Source organism: Salvelinus sp. IW2-2015, linkage group LG4q.1:29, assembly GCF_002910315.2.
Source record: "Salvelinus sp. IW2-2015 linkage group LG4q.1:29, ASM291031v2, whole genome shotgun sequence".
NCBI classification, from domain to species: Eukaryota; Metazoa; Chordata; class Actinopteri; order Salmoniformes; family Salmonidae; genus Salvelinus; species Salvelinus sp. IW2-2015.
In genome coordinates, this window is record NC_036842.1 from 43,662,239 (window position 1) to 43,675,182 (window position 12,944).

General features: G+C 41.7%; 1 protein-coding gene across 1 annotated transcript in view; it reads right to left on the reverse strand.

Annotated features, from left to right (window-relative positions):
- Positions 1-2,715, reverse strand: part of peak1 (pseudopodium-enriched atypical kinase 1) — a 250,762-nt gene extending 248,047 nt beyond the window's left edge. The window contains exons 1-2 of the mRNA XM_070442912.1: positions 2,535-2,715; positions 2,300-2,383 (exon numbers count right to left, since the gene is read on the reverse strand). The gene's annotated coding sequence lies outside the window, so the exon portion shown is untranslated. The remainder of the gene's footprint in view (positions 1-2,299; positions 2,384-2,534) is intronic.
- Between the last annotated feature and the right edge of the window lie 10,229 nt (positions 2,716-12,944).

Here is a 12,944-nt window from a genome sequence, read left to right on the forward strand (position 1 = left end):
CATGCTGAATTTGATTGATTTGAAAAAATTCAGTACAACAGAGGTTTTGAGATACCTCCGGGGAACAGTGTAGGTGTAAATCAACTATCAACCAACCACCATATAAAATGTTTATGATATGCAAAGTGAAAGGGAAAGAGCAAACAGAATACCCATGACCAAGGTGACGTCTGAGAAGTATTCCAAGCAATTCAACTTTCCAACAAACAAAAAAACAACCTGTGACCCATTCAGTCAAAGACTGTCAGCGAGGCTTGTGAATTTTGACTGAAAATACAATTAATTGGGACTAGTCAGTTTTGACCTGGCTTGCCATGGAACAACACAGTCTATTGTTCACACTAAAGGATATTAGGTGCTGTATGTTTTTCCCAAGCTGGGAATCAATCCAAGTTCTCAAAGGCAAGGGCAGAAAGGGTTTTTGACACATACTGGTGGGCTGGTATCGTCAACCTTAATTTGAAATTTCCCATCTCACTGTACCTCCTAGCATTCACTGTAACAAGTGAGGAAGTAACAAAGTTAACTGCCTGCTATTGTGGACAGTATCAACTCATGAATGGCAATCATAACAATACTGAGACACTTGTGTAACCAAAAACAGACACATATAAATCATCCATCAGACAAAGGAGGGAATTTGACAAGTCACCTACACCATCTCTGGATCAGAAGACAATACCCCTCAGTAACYGAAAAAGTAACTTAATTTTGGTAGGGCATTTAGTTCTCAGTACCCCAATACAGCTTAAACCCGTCTAAATGACTATCGTCCTGTAGCACTCACATTTGTAGCCATGAAATGCTTTGAACGGCAGGTCATGGCTCACATCAACACCATCATCCCAGACACCATGGACCCATTCCAATTCACATACTGGCCCAACAGATCCACAGACGACACAATCTCTATTGCACTCCACACTGCCCTGTCCCACCTGGACAAGAGGAATACCTATGTGAGAATGCTGTTCATAGACTACAGCTCAGCGTTCAACACCATAGTGCCTTCCAAGCTCATCACTAAGCTAAGGACCCTGGGACTAAACACCGCACTCTGCAACTGGATCCTGGACTTCCTGACAGGCCTCCCCCTGGTGGTAAGGGTAGGTAACAACACATCCACCAATCTGACCTTCAACACGGGGGCCCCTCAGGGGTGTGTGCTTAGTCCCCTRCTGTACTCCCTGTTCACCCATGACTGCGTGGCCAAACACGACWCCAAGACCATCATAAAGTTTGCAGACGACACGATGGTGGCAAGCCTGATCAGCAACGACAATGAGACAGCCTATGGTGAGTAGGTCAGAGACCTGGCTCTCCCTCAACGTCAGCAAGACAAACGAGCTGATTGTGGACTACAGAAAACGGAGGGCAGAGCATGCCCCCATTCACATCGACAGGGCTGTAGTGTAGTGGGTCGAGAGCTTCAAGTTCCTCTGTGTCCACATCACTAAGGATTTATCATGGTCCACAAACACCAACTCAGCCGTGAAGAGTGCAGGACAACGCCTCTTCCACCTCWGGAGGCTGAAAATATTTGGCATGGACCATCAGATCCACTGCTGCAACATAACGACCATCTTGACTGGCTGCATCACCGCTTGGTATGGCAACTGCTTGGCATCCCACCGACCACAAGGCGCTACAGTTATATGTACATATCTACCTCAATTACCTCGTACTCCTGCGCAGACTCGACACTGGTACCCAGTGTATATAGCCATGTTATCGTTACTCATTGTGTACTTATTATMACATGTTTTTACTTTGATATTATTTCTCAATTTTCTTTCTCTATGCGTTCTTGGGAAGGGCCGTAAGTAAGCTTTTCACTGTTATGCCGCGTTCAACACAACTGGGAACTCGGAACTCTGCGACTTCCCAGCGTCCAAAACAACTAGGAACTCCGGTGACAAAACTAGTTCCGACTGGCAAAAATCGATTTGAACGGTAATCCAACTCGGAATTCCAAATCCGACCTGAAGATATACTTAAATCGTGATTTAAATTCCCAGTTGTTTTAAACGCGGCATTAGTCTACACTTGTTGCTTACGACAAATGTGTGACTCCTTGTGCATAAGTCATGGGCAACAGTCCAGACGAGCTCCAAACAGCCATTTAAACAAAGTTGTCAGCAAAACATGTTTTGACAACTGCTACAATGATGCACTACTTATAATAATTGAAGTGCCTCATTTTTGTAAATGCTCTACAGAGTCCCATAGTGATCCAACTGTGCCAACGTTACAGTAACCACGCAATGAATGAGCAGGTAATGTTTTACCACTTAATTACCTGCAGTAGCACGGACGAGTCAACGTTTCCCGTTGGTAGTTAGGTAGGCGACTACTGGGTGATATGCCTTTATCCAAGGATCAACTGTAAATAAAATATATGTTTTATGATACATGTCAGAAAATCCTGTCCCAAAAAGACATGGCATARATTTTCGTCCCTGTCCTCACAGGAACTTTAGAGCAGATACGAGACTTTTGGCCGTTTCTATTCGGAAAGCACTTCAAATGTATACCGTTAGGTCCTTTATCTTCTCTCACGCTTCTTCAAGTTCTTGACAATCATAATCCGCTCGTATGTTGCTGTCGAGTGCGGGGACAAAAAACTTTTTTTTTTTTTTTTTTTAAATCACCCTTCGGTATTTGAACTGTTCTGTCAATGCTTCTGCGTAGACTAATCTTTCACTCCTCTGCGTGCTACTATTCTGCTAGCAGCACTAAAGATGACGTCACTCAGATACGGTAATGAGGAAACCTTCAAAATAAAGGTTCCCCTTTCAAAAACATTGTAAGGTGGAAAACTCATTCAAAAGAAAACATTTGTATCTATTTCGATTGTTTTGTGCTTATAAGCAAATGCAATAAGACATTTATGGTAAAAAGGTTTCACATATGTTTTAAAAACAATATTTTAAGGCCACTATTAAAAAATACTATGTTCAGACTGGTATGTTGACAATATTGGGCTGATAGTGAAAAAAATATTCTTCGTGCGGATGTAGGAGTTGGGTTGGGAGTACTCAGTAGGGTCTGTAGAATCTGTATATGGTGTCATTTCATGGGTCGCTGAATAATACAGAGTGTTGCTGGCCTTTTACTACACRTTCCATAAAAAAATCGTACTGTTTCCATGGTTACCCATGAATATCATTCTGAAAGAAATCGCTGGAAAAAAGACCCACTAGTCTCTACAAGGCAGAATGTTGAATAAAATGATATTTACACTTATTTTACCGGTTGAACATSCTGTTGGTCCTTTTGGTGGTAGGATGTGGAGATAMGGTAACGTTATCCACAGGAAAGCGTTGTTTACTGTTTTTTTGCGGCGCCGGTCTGTCACTTGTATTTTCAACATGCTGATGCATTGCACATGATGGACAATATGTAAACAATAGCCAAACGTAACCACATGTAGTTGACCAAAGCATGTTTCCTCGKAATCAGCTGGAAATGTTTGTCGTTCGGTTAAGCTCCATTATATTGAGCAAGTGTTCGTCATGTGCAAATTGCTTCAGTTTTGAAACATAAAACCGTAAATACAAACAATATACAGACCAGCATACTTAAGGTCGGGTTGATAACACTACTCTGTGGATATTTTGTCTTACGTTCCTACCTGCAAAAGGACAACCGGTAAAGTATCATTTTATTCAGTATTCTGGCTTGTAGAGGTCGTGAGAGGAAACGTTCCTGATCCACACACTCATTTCTCCCCGACGTAGAATTCTATGCAGTTCAACGTCGGGTKTTCAGGCCAACTACAACCATTCCATAGGCCACTACGCAAATCACTGTATATGAAATACATATTGACTTATAATGAAAACACAATTATTTGTGCTGATGTAAAAGTGGGGTTGGGAGTACTCGGTAGGGTCTGTAGAATCTACAGTGCCTTCAGAAAGTATTCATAACCCTTGAGTTATTCTACATTTTGTTGTGTTACAGCCTGAATTCAAAATMGATTACATTTAGGMTTTTTTCTCACCCGTCTACACACATTGCTAGGACCAAGTGAAAACATGCTTGAAATGTTACATTTATGGAAAATGAAATACAGAAATGTCTCATTTACATAAGTATTCACACCCCTGAGTCAATACTTTGTTGAATCACCTTTTTTCAGCTGTGAGTCTTTCTGGGTAAGTCTCTAATAGCTTTCCACACCTGAATTGTGCAACATTTTCCCATTATTCTTTTCAAAATTCTTCAAGCTCTGTCAAATGTGTTGTTGATCATTGCAAGACAACCATTTTCAGGTCTTGCCATAGATTTTCAAGTAGACTTAAGTCAAAACTGTAACTTGGCCACTCAGAATCATTCACTGTCTTCTTGGTTAGCAACCCCAGTGTAGATTTGGCRTTGTGTTTTTGGTTTTTGTGCTGATGAAAGGTGAATTAATCTCCCAGTGTCTGGTGGAAAGCAGACTGAATCAGGTTTTCCTCTAGGATTTTGCCTGTGCTTAGCTCCATTCCTTATATTTTTATCCAGAAAAACTCCCCGGTGCTTAAAGATTACAAGCATACCCATAACATAATGCAGCCACCTCTATGCTTGAAAATATGGAATGTGGTACTCAGTAATGTGTTGTATTGGATTTGCACCAAACATAGCACTTTGTATTCAGGACAAAAAGTGAATTGCTTTGCCACATTTTTTGCGGTATTACTTTAGTGTTTTGTTGCACAAAGGATGCATTTTTTATAATGTTTTTATTCTGCACAAGCTTCCTTCTTTTCACTCTGTAAATTTGATTAGTATTGTGTAGTAACTACAATGTTGTTGATCCATCCTCACTTTTCTCCTATCACAGCCATTAAACTCTGTAACTGTTTTAAAGTCACCATGGCCTCATCGTGAAATCCCTGAGCAGTTTCCTTACTCTCCGGCAACTGAGTTAGGAAGGACGCCTGTATCTTTGTAGTGACTGGGTGTGTTGTTACACCATCCAAAGTGTACCTAATAACTTCACTATGCTCAAAGGGATATTCAGTGTCTGCTTTTTTAAAATATTTACCCATCTACCAATAGGTGCCCTTCTTCACGAGGCATTGGAAAACCTGGTCTTTGGTCTTTGTGGTTGAATCTGTGTTTGAAATTCACTGCTTGACTGAGGGAACTTACAGATAATTGTATGTGTGGGTTACAGATATAAGGTAGTCTTTCAAAAATCATGTTAAACACTATTATTGCAACTTTTTCTTTTACTCCTGAGCTTATTTAGGCGTGCCATAACAAAGGGGTCGAATACTTATTGGCTCAAGACAGTTATGTTTTTTTATTTTTTTATTAATCTGTAAAAATGTTGAAAAACATAAAACATAATGACATTGTGTGTGGGCCAGTGACAAAAACCTCAATGTAATCCATTTTAAATCCAGGCTGTAACACAACAGGGGTGTGAATACTTTCTGTAGGCACTATATACATGGTGTTATTTCATGGGGTCTGAGGTCTATATACCCAACAGCACTTTCTACTGCACCCGTTCTGTAGGCCTATAAATTACATATTGACTTATAGAGAAAAAACTATGACAAGTGCCAATGCCAGTCTACTCACTAGAGTCCCTAGAATACGAAACAGCCGAGTCTGGACAAAAAGCTAGGTCATGTTGCTAGCTTTTTTTCTTCTTTTTTTTTTACATTTGAATAGTGAGACATCAGCACCATAGACAGGCTGACAACATTATACTATAAAATGGTAGCTGTCTCCAAATATGTGTCCCAAAAGCATATAAGTGTGATTTAATCTTTTAGTCCACACTGGTCCAGTAAGATCTTGGATAAAAAGCTGAGAAGTCACWGGAATTAGGGTTTGGAATGTTCATTATGAGGGTCTGGTGTGATGTGCTTTTTGTGTTCTTGACCCAAATACCAATATAAACAGGTGAATAACATGAGATGCAAAGACTCAATGGAAATCTGGTTTGTCATTAGATGAAGTGCTAAGAGACAGGCATACCTGTTCTAGGCATTTGTCTAGATTAGAGGGCTGCTGGCCTTTTACTCTGCCCATTACATGCATATTGGACTGTAGAGAGATCTTTACCTGTCTCAAATAAACTGGGGTGGAAAACAGTCAGCACCTTTTTGTCTAAAAGTGTACTATCTAGAACCGAAAAGYGTTCTTCGGCTGTCCCCATGAGAACCCTTTGAAGGACCCTTTTTAGTTCAATATAGAGCCCTTTCCATAGTGGGTTCTACATGGAACCCAAAATATATACATTTTTTTAGGGTGTAGATCAGCTATAATATTGCAGATATGTTGTGGCTTTCATCAATGTAATTGTCTGCATCATTTCCAATCCCCCCATATATAAACTCTGCAAAAAATAAACGTCCCTTTTTCAGGACCCTGTCTTTCAAAGATGATTCATAAAAATCCAAATAACTTCACAGATCTTTATTGTAAAGGGTTGAACACTGTTTCCCATGCTTGTTCAATGAACCATAAACAATTAATGAARATGCACCTGTGGAACGGTCGTTAAGACACTAACAGCTTACAGACGGTCAGGCTAGACAATCTGGACCCTTTCTTTCTAAAATGATCTGCCGAAATTGTTGCAACCCCTATTACTAGCCTGTTCAATCTCTCTTTCGTGTCGTCTGAGATTCCCAAAGATTGGAAAACAGCTGCGGTCATCCACCTCTTCAAAGGGGGAACACTCTTGACCCAAACTGCTACAGACCTATATCTATCCTACCCTGCCTTTCTAAGGTCTTCGAAAGCCAAGTCAACAAACAGATTACCGACCATTTCGAATCCCACCGCACCTTCTCCGCTATGCAATCTGGTTTCAGAGCTGGTCCTGGGTGTACCTCAGCCACGCTCAAGGTCCTTAACGATATCTTAACCGCCATCGATAGAAAACAATACTGTGGAAGCCGTATTCATTGACCTGGCCAAGGCTTTCGACTCTGTCAATCACCACATCCTTATCGGCAGACTCAATAGCCTTGGTTTCTCAGATGATTGCCTCGCCTGGTTCAACAACTACTTCTCAGATAGAGTTCAGTGTGTCAAATCGGAGGCCTGTTGTCCGGGCCTCTGGCAGTCTCTATGGGGTGCCACGGGTTCAATTCTTGGACCGACTCTCTTCTCTGTATACATCAATGATGTCGCTCTTGCTGCTGGTGAGTCTCTGATCCACCTCTACCGCAGACGACACCATTCTGTATACTTCTGGCCCTTCTTTGGACACTGTGTTAACAACCCTCCAGACGAGCTTCAATGCCATACAACTCTCCTTCCGTGGCCTCCAACTGCTCTTAAATACAAGTAAAACTAAATGCATGCTCTTCAACCGATCGCTGCCTGCACCTGCCCGCCCGTCCAGCATCACTACTCTGGACGGTTCTGACTTAGAATATGTGGACAACTTCAAATACCTAGGTGTCTGGTTAGACTGTAAACTCTCCTTCCAGACTCACATCAAACATCTCCAATCCAAAGTTAAATCTAGAATTGGCTTCCTATTTCGCCACAAAGCATCCTTCACTCATGCTACCAAACCCTCGTAAAACTGACCATCCTCCGATCCTTGACTTCGGCGACGTCATTTACAAAATAGCCTCCAAAACCCTACTCAATAAATTGGATGCAGTCTATCACAGTGCCATCCGTTTTGTCACCAAAGCCCCATATACTACCCAACACTGCGACCTGTACGCTCTTGTTGGCTGGCCCTCGTCGGCTGTACGCTCTCGTCGCCAAACCCACTGGCTCCAGGTCATCTACAAGACCCTGCTAGGTAAATCCTCCCTTATCTCAGCTCGCTGGTCACCATAGCAGCACCCACCTGTAGCACGCGCTCCAGCAGTATATCTCTCTGGTCACCCCCAAAGCCAATTCCTCCTTTGGCCGCTCTCCTTCCAGTTCTCTGCTGCAATGACTAGAACGAACTACAAAGCTCTGAAACTGGAAACACTTATCTCCCTCACTAGCTTTAAGCACCAGCTGTCAGAGCAGCTCACAAATTACTGCACCTGTACATAGCCCATCTATAATTTAGCCCAAACAACTACCMCTMCCCCTACTGTATTGATTTTGCTCCTTTGCACCCCATTATTTCTACATTGCACATTCTTCCACTGCAAATCTACCATTCCAGTGTTTTACTTGCTGTATTGTATTAACCTCGCCACCATGGCCTTGTTTTGCCTTTACCTCCCTTATCTCACCTCATTTGCTCACATTGTATATAGACTTATTTTTCTACTGTATTATTGACTGTACGTTTGTTTTACTCCATGTGTAACTCTGTGTTGAACTGCTTTGCTTTATCTTGGCCAGGTCGCAATTGTAAATGAGAACTTGTTCTCAACTTGCCTACCTGGTTAAATAAGGTGAAATAAAACAATACAAAAATTACAATTTGCACATGCTGTATATACTATATACTATAGACTTTTTTTCTACTGTATTATTGATTGTATGTTTGTTGCTTGTGTCAAACTGCTTTGCTTTATCTTGGCCAGGTCTCAGTTGCAAATGAGAACTTGTTCTCAACTAGCCTACCTGGTTAAATAAAGGTAAAATAAAAAGAAAAGATTAAGATGGGCAAAGAACACAGAKACTGGACAGAGGATCTCTGCCTAGAAGGCCAGCATCCCGGAGTCGCCTCTTCACTGTTGACTTTGAGACTGGTGTTTTGCGGGTACTATTTTTTTGAATGGTAGTGTATACACATACTAATCAGGGGGAATGGGAGCCAGGTGTGCGTAATGAGACAAGACAGTCCAGGGTTGGTGGTAATGAATCCAGTTCAGTGATGCCTAGAAGGCCGGTGACGTAGACCTCCGGAGCTGGGGTACGAATGAGCAGCAGTACCGAGGAGATCCMTGACAATATACAGAATAATAATAGGAATAGTGTTGGGTGTTGCGCAATAGTCTATCCTACACAATTAAAGTATGAAAACAGGAACTCATTACCTTGATGCTTTCTCTGTTAAATCTAACAACACCCTGCTCAGGGGCAAAAATCTGATATCAACTTTGGAGGGGACAAGTACATTACATTTTCTCAAGAGCAATTCCTGYGGGGGACACCAAAAGTAGTGCTGTAACACATAGCCTACGTTGTAATATGTTAAATGTATATTGAGGAACCATAATTACTACTACTAGATAATTGAAAGGTAGTTAACTGAAGGGTTGTCCCAACTTGTTCAAATGTTTAAATCGTTATAATACTGCTAATAATAATAGTTATAGCAGTGTTCCTTATCAGTCCAGTATGTATTTACAACCAGCAATACCAAGAAAGGCCAGTAGGTGGCAATGGTACTGTACACTGTATGGGTCCAGTTTTCGTAAATGAAATTAACATGGTGCGATCTCATCTAAAAGAATCTCCATTGAGAACCATCACAAAGTTGGTCTCCGTATTGAATTGACCTTTTAATTAGACTTTTTCTGATACATTTATATAGTCATTAAATATGTGCCACTGGCCTGAGTCTTCTACAATATCTTTACAAGAACAGAAATATACAAATAAGTACAGTTCTAAAAGCGAAATAACTACTTCAATGAATAACTCAAATAAATCAACCCAAATGTCCTTCTAAAATACATATTTATTGTTCAGTCAGTGTCTCAACTCTTCAAACAGCAGCTATGGACAAGTATGTCACACAAAGTACGCAATTTTAAATAAAATAACAAAATAAATATTCAGTAAGTGTACTGTCATGTACTAAAAACTGAAAACTACTAAACAAAATAACAAATATCATACTATACACCAAACAGGGTTCCGTGGAGCCCCAGGGGTCCCTGGTGTAATTGCAAGGTGTCCGTGAAATAAAAAAGTGTAATGAACGTATTTAGCACAAGGATTCCAGTAACCTTACATATAATAAAGAGGGGTGGAGGTCCCTGAGGACCACTCAAAACCTTGCCCGCTTTGCTCAAAATATGCAGGGGTTCCAGTACCCGAAAAAGGTTGAGAACCACTGCTATACACACTACTGAACAAAATAACCGAACATATGTTTGCGGGTTTCAATGGATCTAACAAATTGCTGGCAGATATTTTCCCTCTTGAGACTGTCCAGCCTGTCTTTATGTACATTACAGACAGCTACGCCGTTCAGTCTCTCGTCCCATGCTGGCCCGTAACCAAGTCTTCAACCTGCGGAGTGCACTGAAACTCCTCTCAGCCTCACATGAAGACACTGGCACCACAAACAAAATTCTGATCAGCACCTCAACTTGGTCAACCCCGGCACCTCCACTGGAAGCTTCCTGAGGACCTCTGCTGCCTCTCCACTGCTGCTACAGGGGTATTTTTCATCAAGCAATGCCTTGCGTCCTCCTGCTGTNTTTTCATCAAGCAATGCCTTGCGTCCTCCTGCTGTTTACCCCACGCGCTGGATAACTGGACACTGATTGGATTTAGCTGGTGTGCTGTTACAGTTACAAAGTGGCAGTGGGTTTGGCAGTTTTGATGTGCTGTGAATTTTTCTCCAGTTCCTAAATCATGCACTAATGAAAGCAGCATGCACTCTTTGGCCAAAAGATGGCTGGCTTGAAAACCTGTCACGACTTCCTCCGAAGTCGGTCCCTCTCCTTGTTCGTGCGATGTTCTGCGGTCGGCGTAGCCGGTCTTCTAGCCATCGCCGATCCACCTTTCATTTTCCATTTGTTTTGTCTTGTCTTCCCACACACCTGGTTCCAATTCCATAATTACATGTTGTGTATTTAACCCTCTGTTTCCCCCATGTCCTTGTCCGGAATTGTTGATTGCAAGTTTGTGCACGTTATGTCTGGCGTGCGAAGGTTTTTTTCCCATTGTATATATTTATTGTTTTTGTTCACGTGATTTTTATTTTAAACTGCGCTGTTGTAACACAGTCTGCTCTCCTGCGCCTGACTTCTCTGCCGCCAATACGCACTCATTACAAAACCCTTGGCTACAGTGAAAACACAACACTCCTTTTATTGATGGATTATAATGTACCCAGGGGAAATCGCGAAACCATTTCTCTTGAAATGTCAACACTRTGTTGGCAAGAGTTTGCGGTTGCGGTTTTATAAATTGTGGGTGTGGCTGATATGGTTTTGTGCCATCACTGAGGTAACTGGACAATGCTGTGCCACTTTCCCCTATACTGGTGCTGCTGGCAACAAGGGTGAAACCTGGTCCTGCCGTGGCTGACACTGACCTCTGAAGTCTCTCTCCCTGGCCATTTCCCTTTCACCACCCTCACTGACTCACAGTCTGTCTCCTAGAAAATAAATAAGGTGTTTGCCATACTCCTAACTACCGGTACCCAAAACGACACAATTAATCACAACATCAATACCATTGCCATAACAAATCTTAGTTCAGTCACCAGTTTAAGTTGAGAGTGGGGGTATTCATGGCATTGTCCAATTATGTCCCTATTTTACAAGTCCAAAAAAGAGAGAACCTTTCATAATGTTGCCAAACAGACTCAACAAACTTACCTGAGACTCCCTGTCTCTGCCAGTCTGTCCCTGCCTATCTGTCCCCAGCTCTGCTGTCTGTGTGCCATCTGATGCCTGCTCTGCCTAATGACACATTTGAAACATTTCCATTAGTATTTCACTTCTTTCTTATGAACATTTTATCAACTAGTATATGAGATATTAGGCTGCTAGGGTTCTTACTTAGAAAAATGACATAAAAACCAAAACGCTATCTGGCTGGCTGGCTACACACACACAGCGTGCAGGTTATTTACAGTAGGAGATGTCTATAATCTATTATCATTCTATAATGGGCTTCGATCTACAAGGTAGCTAGCTAGTCAGCTAGTGTGAGGATATGTGTTTTATGTACTATAGCCCGCCACCACATAATTTGTGATTGAATATTGTATGCTGTATCTGCTTTGTGCATGTGTGCCTGTGTATGTGCTGGAAGTAACATTTTGCCCCAYATAGTGTGCTGAGAAGCTGTGGTTAACCTTGAGCGAGAACAGTATGCTTTCTATGCAGGTGCAAATAGCCCAACAGTGTTACAAAACTGTCTGACCTCAGTCTCTAGGGTGTGGGAGCGTAATCTACACAGCAACAGRGCCGGACATCTGAAGCGCTGTGAGGCTGGGACCAGTCTGGGCYCCAACGCCAATGATAGGCCAGTAAGTCTAAAACCACACTGAGCCTCTACTGTGATAGGCCAACAGACGGGTTGGAACTACTTCTATCACAGTATAATAACTGTTGTTTGTACACATTTTAGCAGTTCTCTGCTTTACCCTGCGTGGTGATACAGTGAACCCYTWTATACGAAAATTGCATTTACCATTTATCACTTGAGTTTAATAAAAATACTTAAAGTATATTCGGTGACTCTYAATCACATTTTGTCCTGATACCAGATTTGATTGACGCAACCCTTGTCACTAGCAAATGTGAAATGGATTGCAGTGACAAGGGTTGACAGCTGTATGAGTTCACCATTTACACAACYTATGCTGCAACCTTTTGTAATTTTAATATAGTTTATGCTTTCGTTTTATATTGGCTGGCTTTCCACAATTGCTGAGCTAGCGAGCACCAATTCCGTTTCTGTGGCGTTTGCTATAATCTTTGCTATCGTCAGTTTACTCCAAGATCAGCACACAGGTGCTTCAAAGTCCCGTAGCGACAATTTAGCTTTTGCAACGAGACCATTAAAGATATTTAAGACAATGGTAGAAGAGAGTGTAGTTCTGTTCAGTTAGGAGTTCCGTTTGACGCTAACCTTATCACAGGGACTTCGAAGCACTACAACTGCATGCTAATCTTGGAATAAACTGACGATAGCAAAGAGGGGGGGGGGGGGGGCAGTGGATCCAAACATTGTGAGGCAAAGGGCGGGAGGTCGCAATCTTTTGAAACTTAAAAACGCGCTATTAAGTGTCTATAATCAGCACAAGTGCTTTCATTGCATATTATTAATATTAT